The 23167-nt window shown below is 37.7% G+C and overlaps 1 pseudogene; it reads right to left on the minus strand.

The window, feature by feature from the left end:
• LOC115833218 overlaps positions 1-21486 on the minus strand; it is a 54203-nt pseudogene extending 32717 nt beyond the window's left edge.
• Positions 21487-23167: the final 1681 nt, after the last annotated feature.

Genomic DNA, 23167 nt, shown 5'->3' on the forward strand with positions numbered 1-23167 from the left:
CATGTCTCAGAGTTTCACCCAAAGCCCATGGTGTACTACCTGGATATTGCTGTTGGTAATTCAGAGTCCAAAGGCTTTTCAGTTAGCAGGTAATGCAAGTTGCCAGGACTGAGTCCTTCTTTTTATGGTAGTTGGTTCTGTTTTGCCCCAGAGTGTGTCTAAAAATGTCATTTGGGAGTTAGGGCCTGGAATGGGAACATCAAGGCTCTTACAGTTGTCTTACCTTACTGTGGCTCAACTGGTATCTAAGATGCAAAGCAAAGTTATCTTTACTCATTTCTCTCCAATTTCTCTCCATTCTTGAAGCAGAAATAGAGTCATTTTCATTACTGTTAACTGCATTGTCTGAGGTTGGGGGAGTGGTGGCTCAAGCACTCACCCAGTGGTTCTGTCTTGTGTCTCACTAGGTCACATGCCACCTCAGTCCAGCAGTTCTAAGCCCAGCACAGCATCAGGACTTTTTAAAGAATTGCAGTTCTCCTGTCCTAGACAGCCCTTCAAGTTCACCACACAGGCTGGACAGCAGTGGCATAATCTCAGCTCACTGCAACCTCCACCTCTGAGGCTCAAACCATCCTCCCATCTCAGCCTCCTGAGTAACTCAAACGGCAGGCCTGCACCACCATGCTTAGCTATTTTTTTTTTTTTTTGCATTTTTGGTAGAGACAGGGTTTCACCATGTTGTCCAGGCTGGTCTCAAACTCCTGAGCTCAAGTGATCTTCCCACCTCAGCCTCTGAAAGTGCTGGGATTATGGGCATGATCCACCACACCCCACAGCAATAGATAGATTTTAAATGCATGCCTCTCTTTCTCCCTCCTCCCTGTAGTAGTCTGCAGTGTTTATTGTTGTCATCTTTATTTTTATGTGTACTCAATGTTTACCTTCCACTCATAAATGAGAACATGCACTATTTGGTCTTCTCTTTCTGTGTTAATTATCTTAAGATAATGGCTGCTGGGTGCATCCATTTTGCTACAAAGGACATAATTTCATTTTGTTATGGTTGTGTAGTCTTCCATGGTGTATATATGCAATATTTTCTTTAAGTAATCCGTCATTGATGGACACATAGGTTGATTTTATGTCTTTGCTATTGTGCATAGCTCTGCAGTAAAAATACTAGTGCATGTGTCTTTATTAGAATAATTTATATCCGTTTGGATAAATACCCAGTAATGAGATTACTGGGTCAAATAGTAGTTGTGTTTTATGTTATCTGAGAAAACTTCAAACTCCTTTTCACAGTGGTTGAACTAATTTACATTCCTAACAATAGTGCATAAGCATTATCTTTTTTCTGCAGCCTCAGCAGCATCTGTTACTTTTTGATTTTTTTAATAATAGTCATTCTGACTGGCATGAGTTGTGATATGGCTTGGATTTGTGTCTCTGTCCAAATGTCATGTCAAATTGTAATCCCCCATGTTGGAGGTGGAGCCTGGTGGGTGGTGATGCGATCATGGGGGCAAATTTTCCCTTTACTATTCTTGTGATAGTGAGTGAGTTCTCATGAAATCTGGTTGTTAAAAAATGTGTAGCATTTCCCTCTTTTCTCTCCTCCTGCTCTGGTCATGTAAGATGTGCCTACTTTCCCTTCACCTTCTGCTATGATTGAAAATTTTCTGAGTTCTTCCTAGCCATGCTTCCTACATAGCCTGTGGAACTGTGTGAGAATTAAATTTCTTTTCTTTATAAATTACCCAGTTTTAGGTATTCTTTTATAGTAGTGCATGGACAGACTAATACAAGGTCGTATCTCACTGTAGTTTTGATTTGCATTTTTCTGATTATTAGAAATAAAGAGCATTTTTTATGTTAATTGGCTGTTTGTATGTCTTCTTTTGAGAATTGTCTAGTCCATGTCCTTTCTCCATTTTAATGACCTTATTTAATTTTTGTTTGTTGATTTCTTAAGTTTCTTATAGATTCTGGATATTAAATCTTTGTCCAATGAGGAGTTTGCAAACATTTTCTTCCATTGTGTAGGTTGTTTGTTTACTTTGTTGATAGTTTCTTTTGTTGTGTGAAAGCTTTTCAGTTTATTAGGTCCCAATTGTTAGCTTTTGTTTCTGTTACAGTTGCTTTTGGGGACTTGGCCAACTATTTATTACCAAGGCTGATGTCAAAAAGGTATTTTCTGGCTTGTCTTCTAGGAGTTTTAGTGTTTGAGGTGTTTTAAATTATTTAATCCTTCTTGAGTTAATTTGTATATATAATGAAATGTAGGGGTCCAGTTTATTCTTCTGTCTGTGAGAAAAATAGCCAGTTATCACAGCAACATTTATTAAATAAAAAGTCATCTCCCCCTTGTTTTTTTTTCTTTTTTTTTTTTGGATAATTTTGTTGATGATCCAATGGTTGTAGGTGTGAGGCTTTATTTCTGGGTTTTCTATTGTGTTTCAATGGTGTATTGGTCTGATTTTGTACTAATACCATGCTGTTTTGGTTACTGTAGTATTATATTATACTTTGCAGTCAGGTCGTGTGATGCCTCTGGCTTTCTTCTTTTTGCATAGGATGGCTTTGACTATTCAGTCTCTTTTGGTTACATATGAACTTTAGAGGAGTTTTTTATAATTCTATAAAAAATGACATTTGTAGTCTGATAGGAATAGCATTTATTCTATAGATTGCTTTAAGCAGTATGGCAATTTTAACAATACTGATTCTTCCAATCCATGAGCATGAAATGCCTTTCCACTTATTTTTGTCATCTCTAATATATTTCAGCAGTGTTTTGTAGTTCCCTTTGTAGAGATATTTTATTTGATTGGCTAGCTGTATTCCCAGGTATTTCATTTTTTTAATTCAAAATGTTTAATTTTATTCACTATTATTTTACTCTCAGATTGAATGCTATTGACATACAGAAATACTACTAATTTTTGTACAATAATTTTATATTTTGAAACTTTACTGAGGTTGCTTATAAGTTCTAGGATCCTTCTGGCAGAATCTTCAGGATTTTCTAGGTGTAGAATTATATTATAAACAGAAAGAGATAGCTTGACTTTTTTCCCTATTTGAATTCTCTTTTAAAAAAAAATTGTCTAGGCTGGTTTCTCTGTCTAGAAATTCTAGCGCTATGTTTAATAGGCATGGTGAGAGTGGACAACCTTATTATTTTCCAGTTCTCAAGGAGGGTGGTTTCAGCATTGTCACATTCAGTGTAACGTTGGCTGTGTTTTTGTCATACATGGCTCTGATGATTTTGGGGTTTGTTACTTTGATGGGTAGTCTGTTGAGAGTTTTTACCATGAAGGATGTTTTATCTAAAGCTTTTTGTTTGTTTGTTTTCATCTACTGAGATGATCATATTGTTTTTGCTTTTAATTGTTTATTTGGTAAGTCACATTTATTTATTTGCATATATTGAACCAGGCTTGCAATCCAGGAATAAAGCCTACTTTTTTATGTGCTTCTGAATCAGTTTGGTAGTGTTTTGTTGACAATTTTTGCATTTACATTCATCAAGAATATTGGCCAAAAGTTTTCTTTGTTCACCGTGTCTCTGCCATATTTTGGATTAGGCTTGTGCTGGCTTTATAGAATGAGTTAAGGAGGATTCTCTTTATAATTTTTTGAGTAGCTTTATTAGAATTAATACCAGCTATTTGTACACCTGGTAGCATTAATCTATGAATCTATCTGGTCCAGTGCTCTTTTTGGTTGGTAGGTTTTTATTACTAATTCAATCTTGGAACTTGTTATTTGTATTTTCAGGTTTTCACTTTTGTCCTGGTTCAATTTTGAGAGATTGTGTGTTTCCAGGGATTTACGCATTTCTTCTAGGTTTTCTAATTAGTATGCATAGAGTGGTTCATAGTAGTCTCTGAGGATCTTTTGTGTTTCTGTGTAATCAGTTGTAATGTCATCTTTGTTGTTTCTAATTGTAGTTTTTGAATATTCTCTTTACTTTTTTGTTAATATAGCTTGTGGTCTATGCTTTTTGTTTTTATTTTATTTTTTATTTTTTGAATAACCAACTCTTTGTTTCACTGATGTTTTCTATGAATTATTCCATCTCAATTTCACTCAGTTCCCTTCTAATTCAGTTATTTCTATGAACCTAAAAGTCTCTAAGACAGGTCTCAATCAATTTAGAATGTTTATTTTGCCAAGGTTAAGGATGCACCTGTAACACAGACTCAGGATGTCTGGACAACGTATGCCCTAAGCAGTTGAGGTATAGCTTGCTTTTATACATTTTAGGGAGACGTAATACATCAATCAATACATGTAAGATTTACACTGATTCGATCTGAAAGGGCAGAACAACTCGACGTGGGAGCTTTCGGGTCATAGGTAGATTAAAAAATTTTCTGAAAATTGGTTGAAATAGTTATTAGCAATAGAAAGGAATGCCAAGGTTATGATAAGTGATTGTAGAGAACAATGTTTTATCATGCACACGAAGCCCCCAAGTAGCAAGCTTCAGAGAGGACAGATTGTAAATGTTTCTTATCAGACTTAAGGTCTGTGTTGATGTTAATGCTGGTCAACTTTCCCTGAATTCCAAATGGGAGGGTACAATAAGGCATGTCCGACCACCTCTTTCATCATGACCTTAACTAGTTTTTTGTGTTAACTCTGGAATGCACTTAGCCAACAAGAAGGGTTCATTTAGATGGTTGAAGGGCCTTAGACTTTTATTTTTAGTTTACATTCTCCCCCTTCTGCCCAAGATTTGCCAGGGGCAATATCAGTGGCCAGCAAATTTTTATTTGGTTCCATAGCATTGTTAGGTTGGCATGGCTGCCTGCCCCAAGTTTATCCTGTCTCTCGCTGGGACACTTTATGGTCAAGAGACTTAGAGTAAAAAAACTCTAATTAAATATTCTACACCAAATAGAAGTAAATGTGAACAGGTATTTATTACCTATTTTTTTTTTTTTTGTAAAAAGCCAAAAAACAAAAAGCCAAAGGCAAGGTCACAAAACTGACTTATTTTTAATTTCTATGCATTGAGCTACTCTAATCTTGATTTTAGTTACAGACGTATAGCAATTAGCATTACAAAACATAAGCATTGTTCTGAATTTAAAAAAATAATATATATCTATCTGCACAACTCATAACTGAGAGTATTATGCCCAGGAGGATTTGCCACAAGGTACTTTTATCCTCTCAGTTATTATTTTCTTCTAACTTTACAGGAAGCAAGAAATTCTTTATGGTTGAGATAAATAAAAAGATGCCATATAATACCACAGAGAGCAGTCTCTTGTTTTATCAGGAGATATTTTCATGATAGTGAATAAAGTGTACCCATCCTTGATTTGTAGGGTCTGAGCTGATTTTTTCCTTCAAAATTGGCCCTTGCAATCTCATGCACCCACCTCTATTGTGGCAGTCCTTGGGCTTAGAGGGAGGGTGTTTGTATGGCCTTAGCAGCAGGGCATTTATAGTGAAAAACAGATTGGGCCTAGTGGGATGCCAAATGAGGGAGATTTGCATTTCTATTCTTTAGAATACTATGATTCTAGTTTCCTTAGAAATAAAACAAAGAGAGATAAATAATATTAATATTTTGAAAATCAAAAGAGTATTTGTGGGTCAGAACAGAAAAAGGAACATATTCCATTAGGGCATAAACTAAAAATATAGAGAAAAATGATAATCTTATACTCATTAGTGGATTATTGCAGCCAAAAAATGATTTACAATTCAATATGCTCTCAAAAAATAAAAATAAGGGCTAAAGTCTAGTAATAAGTTGATATGGTTTGGCTGTGTCCCCACCCAAATCTGAACTTGAGTTGTATGTCCCAGAATTCCCATGTGCTGTGGGAGGGACCAAGGGGGAGGTAATTGAATCATGGAGACCATTCTTTTACATTCTATTTTCATCATAGTGAATAAGTCTCATGACATTTGATGGGTTTATCAGGTGTTTCCACTTTTGCTTCTTCCTCATCCTCTCTTGCCACCACCATGTAAGAAGGGCCTTTGACCCCCTGCCATGATTCTGCAGCTTCCCCAGCCATGTGGAATTGTAAGTCCAATTAAATCTATTTTTTCTTCCCAGTCTCGGGTATGTCTTTATCAGCAGCGTGAATATAGTCTAATACACTAAATTGGTACCAGTAGAGTGGGATGTTGCTGAAAAGATATCCAAAAATGTAAAAGGGACTTGGAACTGGGTAACAGGCAGATATTGGAGCAATTTGGGGGGCTCAGAAGAGGACAGGAAAATGTGAGAAAGTTTGAAGCTTCCTAGCGACTTGTTGAATATCTTTGCCTAAAATGCTGATAGCGATATGGACAATAAGATTCAGTCTGAGGAGGTCTCCGATGGAGATGAGAAACTTGATGGGAACTGAAGCAGATGTGACTCTTCTTATGTTTTGGCAAAGAGACTGGTGGCATTTTGCCCCTGCCCTAGGGATTTGTGGAACTTTGAACTTGAGAGAGATAATTTAGGGTGTATGTGCCAAATAGGTTTTTGTCTTATTATACTTGGCAAATATGTGAACATTATATTCACATAAAGTGCAACAATTGATTGGCTATATAGGCTTTTCTTAAGTTAGTTTTGCTGGAATTTTACCTAAAAATATGTTATTCTACGTAAAGCTTCGGTAAAATAACCAGTGTCTGCAACTGTTCTGTTTTAAAAGAAAAGACTCTCACTAAATTTATGCAAGTAACTATATTGTCATAAAATCAGAATACTCATGAACAGTTTCTGAACTTTGGAGAACTCAAGGAGAAAAGTGAATTTGCTCACAAAAACATACTTCACTAGATTTCCCTGACTCTTCTTTAATCAGAGGAGCAGCTTTCAAACAGGATGTTGCTTGTTCACCTTGAAACTGCTTCCCTCAAGCCAAACAGCTCTTGTGAGATGAGAGCAGTCTATCAGGCATTGTGGAATCTAGCAGTTCCTCAAATACATAGAATCCCTCCTAGGGAAAAGAAAGACTCTCTGCTTATGCATATTCTTCTCCTTATATGGTCCAGGTAGCAAGATTCTATATAAAAATGATTTGGGTCCTGAACACAGGATTGGGACAAGAGACTCAGGCTGTTTTGTTAATCTTTTTAATTTGCCTCATCATTGCCCAGGCAATGTCAGCTTTCTCATTATAACCTTTGCATTTTTATTTTCTTACATTTTCCAATCTGGGGCAAATAGTGTTTGAAAGATCTTTGTTTTAACTCCTCAATTTTCATTTTACTTAATTTATTTCTTAATAACCATCCAAAATTTTCTATTACGCTTCTGGGGCAAAACGTTTGACTCCCTTTTTCTATTCCCATTTATTTTGTTAATTATCTCTAATATTTTATTAAGCAACTGTAAGACCCGTGAGGGACAGCAAATTTGATAAGGCTTCTCAGTCATACAAATCTGTGCGAGTAATGTCATCCAGGGCACTCATGTAAAAGGAGCCCCTTAACAAAAATTTACCATGAACTGGGTAACAGGCATATTCAGTGGGAGAATATCCTGGTCATTATAAAGCCAGTCCCAACTGGCTTGCATATGTAGCATAGCAACTGTTTCATGTGGGGTCCTCCACTTGGTATTTTATAGGGAAAGTAGGAAAGTCCGATTCTCAGGGTAAATAGACCTTACAGTAGCATTTATCTGATTCACTAGACTGGTTGTTCTCTCAGGAATAATCTGTGCATTTGGATCACATATACTTATCAGCAATTGTTTAATAGTAATCTGCTGGTCCTGCATTAAACCAAACAAGCTCTTTTATTCTGTAGCATTTTAAATGAAGGATTCTGTTCTTAAAGTAGTTATTTCTACAATCCATTATAGTAAATGTTTCACAGGAAGCTGATGATACCAATCTAGAAAATGAAACAATTTCTTTACATTATACCTTCTGATTTTAATAGTTACTTAGTTTTGCTCTTCCCCACATTGACTATTTTCTTGGTAACCACAGATCTCAGAGGTAATATTTTGCCCTGGCTTAATTTTTCTCTTTATCCATTTAGTTTAATTTGTATAACTTTTTCTTTATTTTAAAGTGACTCTTAACTAGTCTTTTAAAGCCTATCAACTGGTTCATCTGGGGTGCTCCACTTGGTATTTTATAGGGAAAGTTGGGCAGTCCAATTCGCAGAGTAAATAGACATTACAAGGGCAAGTGTCTGCTTTACTAGGCTGGTTGTTCTCTCAGGAATAACCTCTTGAGTGTTTGGATGACATATATTTGCATCACAAAAAATACATTTTTTTTTGGCAAAAAACCACATCCTTGTGTTTTTATTAACCAAAAACACCTTTTACACTCCTACTATTTTATCTCCTAGTAGTCCTAATTCCCAGAAAGAAAAGTTACTTACTTTAACATAACATTACTATAAGCTTTTAAACTACTAAACTGAATTTTGAGATTAAATTTATCTAATTAATTTTACCAAGATCATGTGAATTGAAAGGAATCTGAGATAACTTCTATCTGCTTAGTAAGCCCTTACTTTTCCTTAACACAATTTTGCTTAGAGTTCTTTCATATAGTTTAGAAATAAACCATCACTTCCACATGACAAATATAAACATATACGTATAACAGACGGGCAGACAAAAGCAGATCCAAAAGATTATTTATTTTGCCTGTTTTCAAAATGTATCCCACTCATTTTAGAATATTAGTTAAAAAATTACAGAAGCCACCAAAAGTTGAATGAAAAAGTTACCATCCTAGACGTTCTCAAAAGAGAGAATTGGCAGAAGCATCAGGGTACAGCTTCTGAGATATCAATCTGAATAATTTCAAAAAGAAACATATTATAGAATTTTAAAATTAAAAACCCTCTAGCATTAAGAGTAACTCCATATTTTTGATAAAGTCTTGCTCTAACCCAATGTTTAGTTTGTATGAGTGTATTTTTAATGTCAAAGTCCAATTTTTAGAAAAATTATTTGTTACAATTTTAATTACTGTCAATTAATTACATAACATTTTTATAATTTTTTTTACTAATTTTTTTATACATCAGATTATTCATAGCATGTTTGGACTTTCAAGTTTTTTCTAAATGTTCTGTTTCTTAAGAAACTAATTTTATTTTAAGCCAAAAATTCACCATACAATTACTTTTAATATAAAATTACGTTTTTAAACTTTCTAACTAAAAATAACTCTTGAATTTATAACTTTCTTTACCTGTATTTTATTTTCTCGTTCTTTTTACCTTGTTTTACACATAACCTTTAAAGGAGTTTTAATTACACAAAAATGATTTACTTTTTAGTAAGAACACATTTTTTAGAATGTTTTTCTGTAATTTTTTTAAATTGTAAAATATTTAGAAATGTAACGAAATATTTATTATTCATCTAATATAGCTTTAAATTCTTAATTATGAAAGCTTGGTTTGCAAGTATTCATTCCATTACAGTTACCTAATTATTTTATTTGATAGTTTACCTAGATTATTTATAAAAACTGTTATAGTCATCATTGAAAGTTATTTACCTGTCAACCATTTTTAAGTCCTGCAAATTTCAGGTTTTTACATAAGAGTCTTAAGATTAAAGATATCATGAAAATGGCCATACTGCCCAAGGAAATTTATAGATTCAATGCCATCCCCATCAAGCTACCAATGACTTTCTTCACAGAATTGGAAAAAAATACTTTAAAGTTTATATGGAACAAAAAAATAGCCCACATCACCAAGTCAATCCTAAGCCAAAAGAACAAAGCTGGAGGCATCATGCTACCTGACTTCAAACTATACTACAAGGCTACAGTAACCAAAACAGCATGGTACTGGTACCAAAACAGAGATATAGACCAATGGAACAGAACAGAGCCCTCAGAAATAATGCCACATATCTACAACTATCTGATCTTTGACAAACATGACAAAAACAAGAAATGGGGAAAGGATTCCCTATTTAATAAATGGTGCTGGGAAAACTGGCTAGCCATATGTAGAAAGCTGAAACTGGATCCCTTCCTTATACCTTATACAAAAATTAATTCAAGATGGATTAAAGACTTACATGTTAGACCTAAAACCATAAAAACCCTAGAAGAAAATCTAGGCAATACCATTCAGGACATAGGCATGGGCAAGGACTTCATGTCTAAAACACCAAAAGCAATGGCAACGAAAGCCAAAATTGACAAATGGGATCTCATTAAACTAAAGAGCTTCTGCACAGCAAAAGAAACTACCATCAGAGTGAACAGGCAACCTACAGAATGGGAGAAAATTTTTGCAATCTACTCATCTCACAAAGGGCTAATAGCCAGAATCTACAATGAACTCAAACAAATTTACAAGAAAAAAGCAAACAACCCCATCACAAACTGGGCGAAGGATATGAACAGACACTTCTCAAAAGAAGACATTTATGCAGCCAAAAAACACATGAAAAAATGCTCATCATCACTGGCCATCAGAGAAATGCAAATCAAAACCACAATGAGATACCATCTCATACCACTTAGAATGGTGATCATTAAAAAGTCAGGAAACAACAGGTGCTGGAGAGGTTGTGGAGAAATAGGAACACTTTTACACTGTTGGTGGGACTGTAAACTAGTTCAACCATTGTGGAAGTCAGTGTGGCGATTCCTCAGGGATCTAGAACTAGAAATACCATTTGACCCAGCCATCCCATTACTGGGTATATACTCAAAGGATTATAAATCACGCTGCTATGAAGACACATGCACATGGATGTTTATAGCAGCACTATTCACAATAGCAAAGACTTGGAACCAACCTAAATGTCCAACAACAATAGACTGGATTAAGAAAATGTGGCACATATACACCATGGAATACTATGCAGCCATAAAAAATGATGAGTTCATGTCCTTTGTAGGGACATGGATGAAACTGGAAACCATCATTCTCAGCAAACTATCGCAAGGACAAAAAACCAAACACTGCATGTTCTCACTCATAGGTGGGAATTCAACAATGAGAACACATGGACACGGGAAGGGGAACATCACACACCAGGGTCTGTTGTGGGGTGGGGGGAGGGGGAGGGATAGCATTAGGAGATATACCTAATGCTAAATGACAAGTTAATGGGTGCAGCACATCAACATGGCACATGTATACATATGTAACAAACCTGCACATTGTGCACATGTACCCTAAAACTTAAAAGTATAATAATAATAAAATTTTAAAAAAAGATTAAAGATATGGTTACTTCACCAATAATTCAAACTTTAGCTTTTTCCATTAAACCAACAATATTAATCTTTTATTTATCAAAAAATTATACAAGCAAAAGTCATTCTGGTTTTGGCTGGGTTTATAGTTTTTAACCCTTATGGCAAATTTTGTCACCTTATAGTATTTGGCAGGGATAAGTATAAAATCACTTGATCAATAATGCAAACAGAAATGTAGGCTGACAATTCTTGAAACATTTCTAATATTAGTTTACCAATGATTTTAAAGCCAGCTAATTTATTAGAGTTTACTTAAGTAACATGAACTTGAAAAGCAGTTTGGCTTTTTATTTAATTTATGAGTACTCTTTAAGTCAACTTGGTACCTTGTGGTCAAAAACACATAACGAAATAGGCATACGTGATATGGTTTGGCCATGTCCCCACCCAAATTTCCCCACACAAACTCTCCATTTTTGCCTGGTGCCATCCACATAAGAAGTGACTTGCTCCTCCTTGTCTTCCACCATAATTGTGAGGCCTCCCCAGCCATGTGAAACTGTAAGTCCATTAAATCTCTTTCTTTTGTAAATTGCCCAGTCTCAAGTATGGCTTTATCAGCAGTGTGAAAATGCACTAATACAGTAAATTGGTGCCAGTAGAGGGTGAGCTGCTGAAAAGATACCTTAAAATGTCAAAGAAACTTTGGAACTGGGTAACAGGCAGAAGTTAGAACAGTTTGTGGGGCTCAGAAGACAATAAAAGTTTGGAACTTCCTAGAGACTTGTTGAACGGCTTTGGCCAAAATGCTGTTAGTGATACAGATATTAAAGTCCAGGCTGAGGTGGTCTCAGGTGGAAATAACAAACTTGTTGGGAACTGGAGCAAAGGTGACTCTTGTTATGTTTTAGCAAAGAGAGTGGTGGCATTTTGACCCTGCCCTAAAGATTTGTGGAACTTCAGACTTGAGAGAGATGATTTAGGGTATCTGGTAGAAGAAATGCCTAAGCAGTAAAGCATTCAAGATGTGACTTGGGTGCTGTTAAAGGCATTCAGTTTCATAAGGGAAGCAGAGCATAAAAGTTGAGAAAATTTGCAGCCTGACAATACAATAGAAAAGAAAATCCCATTTTCTGAGGAGAAATTCAAGCCAGCTTCAGAAATTTGCATAAGTAATGAGGAGACAAATGTTAATCCCCAAGACAATGGGAAAAACGCCTCCAGGGCATGTCAGAGGTATTCATGCAGACCCTTCCATCACAGGCCTGGAGGCCTAGTAGGAGACAGTGGTTTTGTTGCCTGAACCCAGGATCCCCATGCTGTGTGCAGTCCATGGACTTGCTGTCCTATGTCTCAGCCACTCTAGCAATGGCTAAAAGGGGCCAAACTAGAGTTCAGGCCATGGCTTCAGAGGGTGCAAGCACCAAGCCTTGGCAGCTTCCATGTGGTGTTGAGCCTGTGAGTGTACACAAGTCAAGAAATGGGGTTTGGGGACCTCCACATGGATTTCATAAGATGTATGGAAATGCCAGGATGTCCAGGCAGAAGTTTGCTGCAGGGTCAGGGACCTCATGGAGAATCTCTGCTAGGGCAGTGCAGAATAGAAATGTGGGGTTGGAGCCCCCACACAGAGTCCCTACTGGGGCACCACATAGTGGATCTGTGAGAATAGAGTCACCATCCTCCAGTCCTCCAGATCCCAGAATGTTAGATCAACTGACGGCTTGCACTGTGTGCCTGAAAAAGCCAGACACTCAATGACAGCCTGTGAAGGCAGCCAGAAGGAAGACTGCACCTTGCAAAGCCACATAGGCAGAGCTGCCCAAGACCATGGAGACCCACCTCTTCTGTCTGTGTGACCTGGATATGAGACCTAGAGTCAAATGAGATCATTTTGCAGCCTTAAAATTTAACTGACCTGCTGGATTTCAGACTGGCATGGGGCCTGTAGCCTTTTTGTTTTGGCCAATTTCTTTAATTTGGAATGGGTGTATTTACCCAATACCTGTACCCCCATTGTAGCTAGGAAGTAGCTAACTTGCTTTTGATTTTACAGACTTATAGGCAGAAGTGATTTGCCTTGTCTCAGATGCAACATTGGACTATGGGCTTTTGAGCTAATGCTGAAATGAGTTGAGACTTTGGGGGACTGTTGGGGAAACATGATTGGTTTTGACATGTGAGGAAATGAGATTTGGGAGGGGCAAGGGGCAGAATAATATGGTTTGCTGTGTCCCCACCCAAGTCTCATCTCGAATTCCCATGTGTTGTTAAAGGAATCTGGTGGGAAGTAATTGAATCATGAAGTCTTCTCTGTGCTGTTCTCATGATAGTAAGTCTCACAAGATCTGATGGTTTTGTAAGTGGGAGTTTCCCTGCACAAGCTCTCCTCTTTGCCTGCCATCATCCACATAAGATGTTGTGTCCGGAATTGGTGGGTTCTTGGTCTCACTGACTTCAAGAATGAAGCTGCGGACGCTCGCGGTGAGTGTTACAGCTCTTAAAAGCAGTGTGGACCCAAAGAGTGAGCAGTAGCAAGATCTATTGCAAAGAGCGAAAGAACAAAGCTTCCACAGTGTGGAAGGGGACCCGAGCGGGTTGCCGCTGCTGGCTTGGGCAGCCTGCTTTTATTCTCTTATCTAGCCCCACCCACGTCCTGCTGATTGGTAGAACTGAGTGGTCTGTTTTGACAGGGTGCTGATTGGTGTGTTCACACACCTTGAGCTAGATACAGAGTGCCGATTGGTGTGTTTACAATCTGTGAGCTAGACATAAAGGTTCCCCACATCTCCACCAGACTCAGGAGCCCAGCTGGCTTCACCTAGTGGATCCTGCACCAGGGCTGCAGGCGGAGCTGCCTGCCAGTCCCTTACCATGCGCTCGCACTCCTCAGCCCTTGGGTGGTCGATGGGACTGGGCGCCGTGGAGCAGGGGACGGTGCTCCTCGGGGAGGCTCGGGCGCACAGGAGCCCATGGAGGGGTGGGAGGCTCAGGCATGGTGGGCTGCAGGTCCCGAGCCCTGCCCCACAGGAAGGCAGCCAAGGCCCGGTGAGAAATCCAGCGCAGCGCCAGTGGGCTGGCACTGCTGGGGGACCCAGTACACCCTCCGCAGCCACGGGCCTGGGTGCTAAGTCCCTTATTGTCCGGGGCTGGCAGGGCCGGCAGAGCCGGCTGGGTGCTCCGAGTGCAGGGCCCATGGAACCCACGCCCACCCGGAACTCCAGCCGGCCCGCAAGCGCCCTACGCAGCCCTGGCTCCCACTTGCGCCTCTCCCTCCACACCTCCCCGCAAGCTGAGGGAGCCAGCTCCCACCTTGGCCAGCCCAGAAAGGGGCCCCACAGTGCAGTGGTGGGCTGAAGGGCTCCCCAAGTGCCACCAAAGTGGGATCCCAGGCAGAGGAGGCACCGAGAGCGAGTGAGGGCTGTGAGGACTGCCAGCACACTGTGACCTCTCAATGTGACTTGTTCCTCCTTGCTTTCCACCATGATTGTTAGGCCTCCCCAGCCATGTTCTACATGTGTCTATTAAACCTCTTTATTTTGTAAATTACCCAGTCTCCGGTATGTCTTTATCAGCAGTGTGAAAATGGACTAATACAATACATACACATAAATACACACATACACACTTATACAAACAAAAATCTTATAGCTTTTACTTCAGAACTCTAGCCATAAAGTATTAATACAAACTCACTGGTTTGCAGAAGCAAATAATGAAAAGAAACATTTGGATTTAAACAGTGGATTTTATCTAATAGAAAATTAACAGGAGACGTAAAAACCAGGAAGAAAAGAAAACAGAGAGATTGACAGAGAACTTAGAAACTTTATAGTTGCAGGTCAAATTTTTGGCTCTGAATTTTCCTTGATGTAATTTCCCTGTTAGTTTAAAATGTGCACAAGAACAGAAGTAATGTTTAACTAAACTGGAATATTAGAAGACGTGACATGTTCTTTCATTTACACATCCACTTGCAAGGAGAGGCACCGTAAAACAAAATAGGTGTGTGAACTAGTCATTCTTAGATAATCTGTTTCCTATATGTCTTGAAAAGAAGGTGTGCAACAAAATAAACTTTATATCTCAACCAAATTTGGGGAGATCAGGGATTCTCTGGAGTAGTGAGGGGGAGCACCCAGGTGTCTGCAAATTGTCCTGTTGGTTTGAGCCAAAAAAATAGCTAAAGCTAATACGAAACACCGATAGGAGATTTGTCTAAAGTCAGGGGCACCTCCACTCAGAATCCCTTCATGATTTCCAATTTGTGAACCTAAATATCTGAGACAGGTCAGGCATGATGGCTCACATGTGTAATCCCAGCACTTTGGAAAGTCAAGCAGGTAAACTGCTTGAGCTTAGGAGTTTGAGACCAGCCTGGGCAACATACTGAGACCCCGTCTCTACAAAAAAATGCAAAAATTAGCCAGGCATGGTGGCATGTGCTTATAGTCCCAGCTACTTGGGAGGCTGAGGCAGGAGGATCACTTGAGCCTGAAGGCAGAAGTTGCAGTGAGCCGAGATCACGCCACTGCCCTCAAGACTGGGTGATAGATCAAGAGATCAAGACTCTGTCTAAATATATATATTTAAATAAAAATAAAAAAATAAAAAATATATAAAAACATATATTTATACATTATATATATGTATGTATGTGTATATATATATGTATGTATATATATGTATATTTGAGGTTGTTCTTAATCAATTTAGAAAGTTTATTTTGCCAGGGTTGAAGACATGCCTGTGAAATAGCCTCAGGAGGTCCTGATGACATGTGCCCAGTGGGGTCAGGGTACAGCTAGCTTTTTGTACATTTTAGGGAGACATAATGCATCAATCAATACATGTAAGATTTATATTGGCTTGATCTGGAAGTGTGGAACAACTCAAAGTAGGGGCTTCCAGGTCATAAACAGATTTAAAACTTTTCTGATTGGCAATTGGTTGAAAGAGTTATATCAATAGAAAAGAATGTCTAGGTTAAAATGAGGGTTTTTGGAGATAGTTTTATGATGCAGATGAAGCCACCAAATAGCAAGTTTCAGAGACAATAGATTATAAATGCTTCTTATCAGACTTAAGGTCTGTGTTGATGTTAATGCTGATCAGCTTTTCCTGAGTTCCAAAAGGCAGTAGGGAATAGTGAGGCATGTCCAACTCCATCTCTTCTATCATGGCCTGAACTTGATTTTTAGGTTGACTCTGGAATGCCCTTGGATAAGAGGAGGGGTCCATTCAGACGGTTGATATGTCTTAGAATTTTATTTGTGGTTTACATTTATTTTATTCTGCTAGCTTTGGGGTTTGTTACTTCTTTTTTCTCAGTTTCTGTATGTTCAATGTTAAATTGCTAATTTGATATTTTTCTAACTTCCTGATTAAGCCATTCAGTGCAATAAACTTTCCTGTTAATATTGCTTTCGCTGCAACCCACAAATTTTGGTAAGTTGCGTCCCTATTTTCATTAATTTTAATTTTTTTCTTCATGCCTTAATTTCATTGTTCACTTAGCAGTTTATTCAGGAGGAAGTTGTTTAAATTTTATGTATTTGTGTAGTTTTGAGATACCTTGATTTCTTTTTCTATTTTTATTACATTGTAGTCCAAGACTGTGCTTGGTATAATTTACATTTTTTTTAGTTTACTGAAACTTGCTTTATGATCAAGCCTATGTTAAATCTTACTATAAGTTCCATGTGCTAATGAGAAGGATCTTTTTCTGTGGTTGTTGGATGGAATATTCTGGATGTCTATTATGTACAAATGGTCAAGGATCGAGATTAAATCTAGAATATCTTTGTTAGTTTTCTGTCTCAAGCTCTGTCTAATGCTGTCAGTAGGGTGTTGAAATTTCCCACTATTATAGTGCATCTGTCTAATTTTCATAGGTTAAAACGAACTTTTTTTAAAAAATGAATCTGTGTGCTCCAATATTGGGTGAATATACATATTTAGAATAGTTAACTCTTCTTGATGAATTGAACCCTTTACCATTATGTACTTTCCCTTTTCCCCCTTTTTTAATTATTTTGTGTTCAAATCCTATTTTTTTCTGATATAAGAATAGCAACTCTTGCTCTTTTTTGTTTTTCATTTGCATGATAGATTTTTCTCCATCTGTTTTACTTTGAGACTGTGGGTGTCATTACATGTGAGATGGGTCTTTTGAAGGCAATAAAGAGTTGAGACTTGTCATTTTATTCAACTTGCCACTTTGTCTTTTATGTGGGACATTTAGATGATCTACAATCAAAGTTAGCATTGACATGTAAAATTTTTATCCTCTCTTTGTGTTGTTAGCTGATTGTTTTGTAGACTTAATTGTGTAGTTGTTTATAGTGTCTTTAGATTATGTGCTGAAGTGTGTTTCTGTGGTAGCAGATGTTATTTTGTTTCCATGTTTAGCACTCCCTTAAGGACCTCTTGTAAGGCTGGTCTAATTTCCTTAGCATTTGCATCCCTGAAAAGGATTTTAGGTCTCTTTCACTCATGAAGCTTTATTTTTCAGGATACGAAATTCTTGGTTGGAATTTCTGTTTTTAGGGATGCTGAAAATAGGCCCTTAATTTCTTCTGGCCTGTAAGATTTCTTCTAAGATATCCACTGCTAGCCTGATGGGGTTGTCTTTTTATGTGACCTGATCCTTCTATGTAGCTGCCTTTAAGAGTTTTTCTCTCACTTTGACCTTGATCGGTCTGATGACTATATGCCTGTGGGGTAATTTGGTTGTACATTATCTTGCAGGGGTTTTCTGTATTTGTTGACTTTGTATGTCAACCTCTTTAGCAAGATTGAAGATATTTTCATGGACTGTATCCTCAAACATATTTTTTCAAAGTTCCTTACTTTCTCTTTTTTCTCAGAAATGCCAATGAGACATAGTTTTTGTCTCTTTACTTAATCCTATATTTTGCTTCAGTTTTGTTTATTAGAATTTTTTTTCATTTTTGTCTGAGTTTATTTGATTAATCAATCTGTGAGCACTGAGAGTCTTTCCTCAGCTTGGTCTATTCTGCTGTTAATAGTTCTGATTGTATTATAAAATTTTTGTAGTGATTTTTTTAGTTCTAGAAGTTCACTTTGGTTCTTTTCTAAAATGGCTATTTTTTTCCTTTTAGATCCTGAGTCATTTTATTCACTTCCTGGGATTTCTTGGATTGGCTTTTAACTTTCTCCTGAATCTTGATAAGCTTCCTTGCAATTCAGCTTCTAAATTCTATGTCTTTTATTTAAGTAATTTCAATCAGCTCCATCCTCCATACCTCTGGAAACTAAACGACTGATTTGAAAGTGGGAAGACACTCCGGCTTTTTGAATTCCAGCCATTCAAAGCCTGGAACTAGCCCTAGCATTTGGTAAACCCATGCAGGGTTCCAAGCCTCCTTTCTCTTCAGCCTCAGTGTCTGCTTCACCTTTCTATAAACTCTTTGTGTTTTCTCTCCAGTGATCTGCACAAAGTATGGGTTAATTTAACTTATATTTTGGGCTCTTTTGCTGGGAGCAACACTCCCCGGCTCTAGACAGTACTTACACCTGAGTTTCTCGTTCCTGAATGTTTTGTTGATATCTAAGGTTTATTTTGTTCCTGAAACTCAGGTATAAGTAGTCACCTGAAACTCAGGTGAAAATAAAATATTCATTTTATTGCATAAGGACATTCTGTTGTTCCAGCAGCAGTTGTTGAAGAGACTATGCTTTCTTCACTGAATTATCTTTTCTTTTTTGTCAAAGATCAGTTGACTAAATTTGATTGCTTTTTAAATGTTGAATTATCTTGCATGCCTGGTGATTTATGACCCAAAATGTGGTCTCTCTTGCTGAATGTTCCATGTGGCTTGAGATGAATGTATTTTCGCTATTGTTGGATAAAAAAATCCTATACATGTCAAATGCATCCACTTGATTGATAAGGCTATTAAGTTCAACTATATCCTTGCAATCTTTTTGCCTGATAAATCTGTCAATTACTGCTAGAACGATGTTAAAATCTTCAATTGTTATGGAGTAAATCGTGTCATTCTAAAATTCATATGTTGAAGTCTCATTACCCAGTACCCATTTAAAATATGATTGTGTGTGGAAATAGGCTCTTTAAATAGATAATTAAGATTAAGTGAGGTCACATGGTTAGGATCTAGTCCAATATATCTGATTTGATGGCTAATTTTATGTGTCAACTTTACTGGCTGATGGGATGCCCAAATAGCACATGAAACATTATTTCCGGGAATGTCTCTGCAGGTGTTTCCGAGTAAAATTAGCATTTGAATTGCTGGACTAAGCAAAGCAGAGGGCCATCATATAATCTGTTTAAGTACTAAATAGTACAAAAAGGAAGAAGGTTGAATTAGCACTCTACCTGACTGCTGACTCTACCTGAACTTCCATACCCTCAGGGCTTCTGGTTTTCAGACTTCTAGATCTGGACTGAAATCTATGCTCTGGCAAAAAAATAAAAACTCAGGACCCCAATTAACTATGCCAAAGTTTAAAAAAAAAAAAATACACTGAAAGCTGAGTCATCCAATTAACTGCCTTCATTTTGTTCCTAAGCAGATACCTACAGATAAAAGGTTAAATATCTCCACAGGTTGCTACTCTATGTTCACTGTATCTTATGTAAAGTGCTGATTTACTGAGTTTGAGACATACATAATTTACTATTCCTCTACCTGTTTCTTTTCCCTTTCATCATGTGGATTACCACACTCTTCTTTCTCCTCCAGCTTACTTTTTTCTTCTAAATATTGAAGCTCTCAAATTCATCTTTGGAGAAAGGCACAGACCAAAGATTGTTTCTGTGATTACATGTTTCTTATTCTGGGCATGTCCCTAACCTTGGCAAAATAAATTTTCAAATTGATTGAGACCCGTCTCATATACTTTCTGGTTTACAAATTGGCAACCAATAGAAGAGACTGAATGGAGGTTGCCTTGACCTTTGACAAATCTATTGGTGCTTGGTACTAGCTTGGAATATCTTTATTTCTCAAACCAATAGGACTATTTGCTGAGATTCAGGAGCTCTCTCCTCCAGAGAATTCCTGATCTTCCAAATCTTTGTTGATATATAAGGCTTATTTTGCTTTAAAAAACATTTTCTGGACTTTCACTTATTTTCGACAAGGAAGATGAATTTTCCTGCTTCTGTGATGATGGATGGCAAACAACTCTTTTTTGAAGTTTCAGCTCACTTCCAACAGGAATGGAGAGTTTGAATTTTTCCTGCTTCTAAGATTGTATAGAGCAGTCTTCAGTCAGGGCTTCATTCTTAGGTAAGTAGCTGAATTGGAATTTTGTCTTGAAAATTTCCCATAATGTCTAAAATTTAAGATTGACAGACAGCTGGTCTTAATTTTTTATTATTAGAGTGCTCCGGAATCATATTTTTTGTTTTGGTTTTGTTATGTTTTAGTATGTTAACCCAAAAATTGGTGACAGGTCTCAGTCAATTTAAAAAGTCTCTTTTGTCAAGGTCAGGGAGTCGTGACAATATGTGTTCAAGGTGGTCGGGGGTACAATTTGCTTTTATAAATTTTAGGGAGACATGTGACATCAATCAATATGTGTAAGAAGTACATTCGCTTGGTCCAGTAAGGTGGGAAAACTTGAAGTAGGGGCTTCCAGGGTAGAAGTAGATAAGCATTGCATTCTTTTGAGTCCTTGATAAACCTTCCACTGAATACACAATTTAGTCTGGCTCAGTGAATCTGCATCTTTACATAAACATTAGGGGAAAGAGAGCAATCAGGTATGTGTTTGTCTCAGGTGAGCCTCAGGATGGTGACTTTGAGTTCTGTCTGTCCTTTTGTGGCAGGCAATACTTCCTGACAATCACACAGACAGGCCTGCATGAAAGTCACACAGACAGGCCTGCTGCATAGCAACCCAGTTACACCAACAAATTTTCACAGCGCTGTCTTAACATTGAGCAAATAATTAAACTAAGGGAGATAAATGCCCAGACATCGAAGCTAAAAATGAAACATGTGGTCAGTAGGAGCCTTGCACAGGCTTCTCCCTAACCTGGAGCAAGTCAAAATAATGGAGACAGCCTTACATTCCTTGTGCCAAAATAATGCAGACAGCCTTACATTCCTTGTGCCAAAATAATGGAGACAGCCTTACATTCCCTGTGCCAGGAGCCATCTCAGGTCGATGACATCTGAGATGAGTCAAGGTAACAGAGGCAGCTGTTTGAATAGATTTACTGGGGAGTCTAAGGCAGCTCTCTGGACCAAACTGCAAATAAGGTAAGATAGAAATTAATCACTCCGGTACCACAGTCCTCATTAATTAGACTTTAGGAGACAGACCTTGAAAATACCGGGACCCTCACAGCTTGATCAGACGTAAAAAGCATTTTTGGCCTCTGACCTTCTAGTTAAAACAAAATTAGTTACTATAAACTTAGGCGAATGCGATGCTGTAGGTAGGCACATAACCCCAACCTATATAAGCACTAAGGAAATTGTAACACTTTGAGTTGATCTGTTGAAACTATCTCTGACCTTCTCTCTATAACCAGTTACAGCAATAAACTCTTTTCTTTCCCAATTCATCTGCTTCTCGTTATTGGGTTGTGAGGACATGCAGCCAGACCAAGCTTATTCTGGGAACACTTTGTCCACAAGGAATTTCCTTGTGGGCAAATTGCGAGGGAGATATGTAGCTTCTTATCTCTGTAGCTATTTTATTTAGAAATAAAATGGAAGGCGGGTTTACCTGACATAGTTTCCAGCTTGACTTTTCTTTTGGCTTAGTGATTTGAGGATCCCAAGATATATTTATTTTTTCACAAGTATTTCACTCATCAGGTTTGACAAACCCTACCTGACTTGGTCAAATCTGAGTGAGAATTCCAAATTATGGAAAACAAGGCTTCTGAATTTACTAAAATTCCCCACGACTGCCGAAAAAAAAATATTTTTAAAAAACTGTGCATTTTTTGTTTTCTTTCTTTAAATTTTTTCAAATTTATTTTTCTTTTACCCTATTTCTCATATCTCTTTTTTCATCTTTAGTACCAAGTGAGCAAAAAATCTAGCAAAGGCTTCTAATGAATCAGACCCCTTAACAAAGAGAGAATATTCTTCTTTCTTTGCGGAGTTTCAAGTGTCATGGCAGATTTCATTCAGGTCTAAAGTTCTGCTTTCTTATATAGCATTACCTGATCTCTTTGGCTTTGATGGGTTCTAGAGATTATTTTGTACTGTTACAAAATTTGACCTTGGTGTGTGTAGTGGCAGATGAGAATGACAACGTTAGGGATGGCTGAGCAAAATTTATAGAAAATGGCCATTACTACTGAGGGAAGAGAGAGACCCTCTCATATTGTTTTATATTGTTTTATACTCAGTACCTGTTTTAAGAAAAAAACAAGGAAGTGAAATCAAAGACAGGCAGCCCGGCGCCAGGCCCAAAACCAGGCCTGGGCCTGCCTGGCCTAAACCTAGTAGTTAAAAATCAACTCATGACTTAGAACCTGACATTACCCAAAGATTTCAGGCATTGTATGGAAGAACATTGTGAAACTCCCTGCTCTGTTCTGTTTCACTCTGACCACTGGTGCATGCAGCCCCTGTCACTACCGCTTGCTTGCTCAAATCAATCACAACCCTTTCATGTGAAATCTTTAGTGTTGTGAGCCCTTAAAAGGGACAGAAATTGTGCACTCGGGGAGCTCGGATTTTAAGGCAGTAGCTTGCTGATGCTCCCAGCTGAATAAAGCCCTTCCTTCTACAACTCGGTGTCTGAGAGGTTTTGTCTGTGGCTCATCCTGCTACACTACAGGGAACAACTCATTTATTTGAACATTTAGATAAAAACGTCATTATGCAAGCCCTAAAACCTGCATGCTTTTTTGGCCCTGTTTCTTAAAGGGCTTCACCCTAAAGTTAGTAATCTAGTAAAGCTAAGTTGAAAAGACCATCTATAAAGCCAAATCATTTAAATAAATCTCTTTGTATAGAAAATTTTCATCTTTAAATAAAATCTTGTTTTGTTTTTTTTTTGTAAAGCAGCTGTGTCTCCACACCTAAACC

The sequence above is a fragment of the Nomascus leucogenys genome, chromosome X (assembly GCF_006542625.1).
Source record: "Nomascus leucogenys isolate Asia chromosome X, Asia_NLE_v1, whole genome shotgun sequence".
NCBI lineage: Eukaryota > Metazoa > Chordata > Mammalia > Primates > Hylobatidae > Nomascus > Nomascus leucogenys.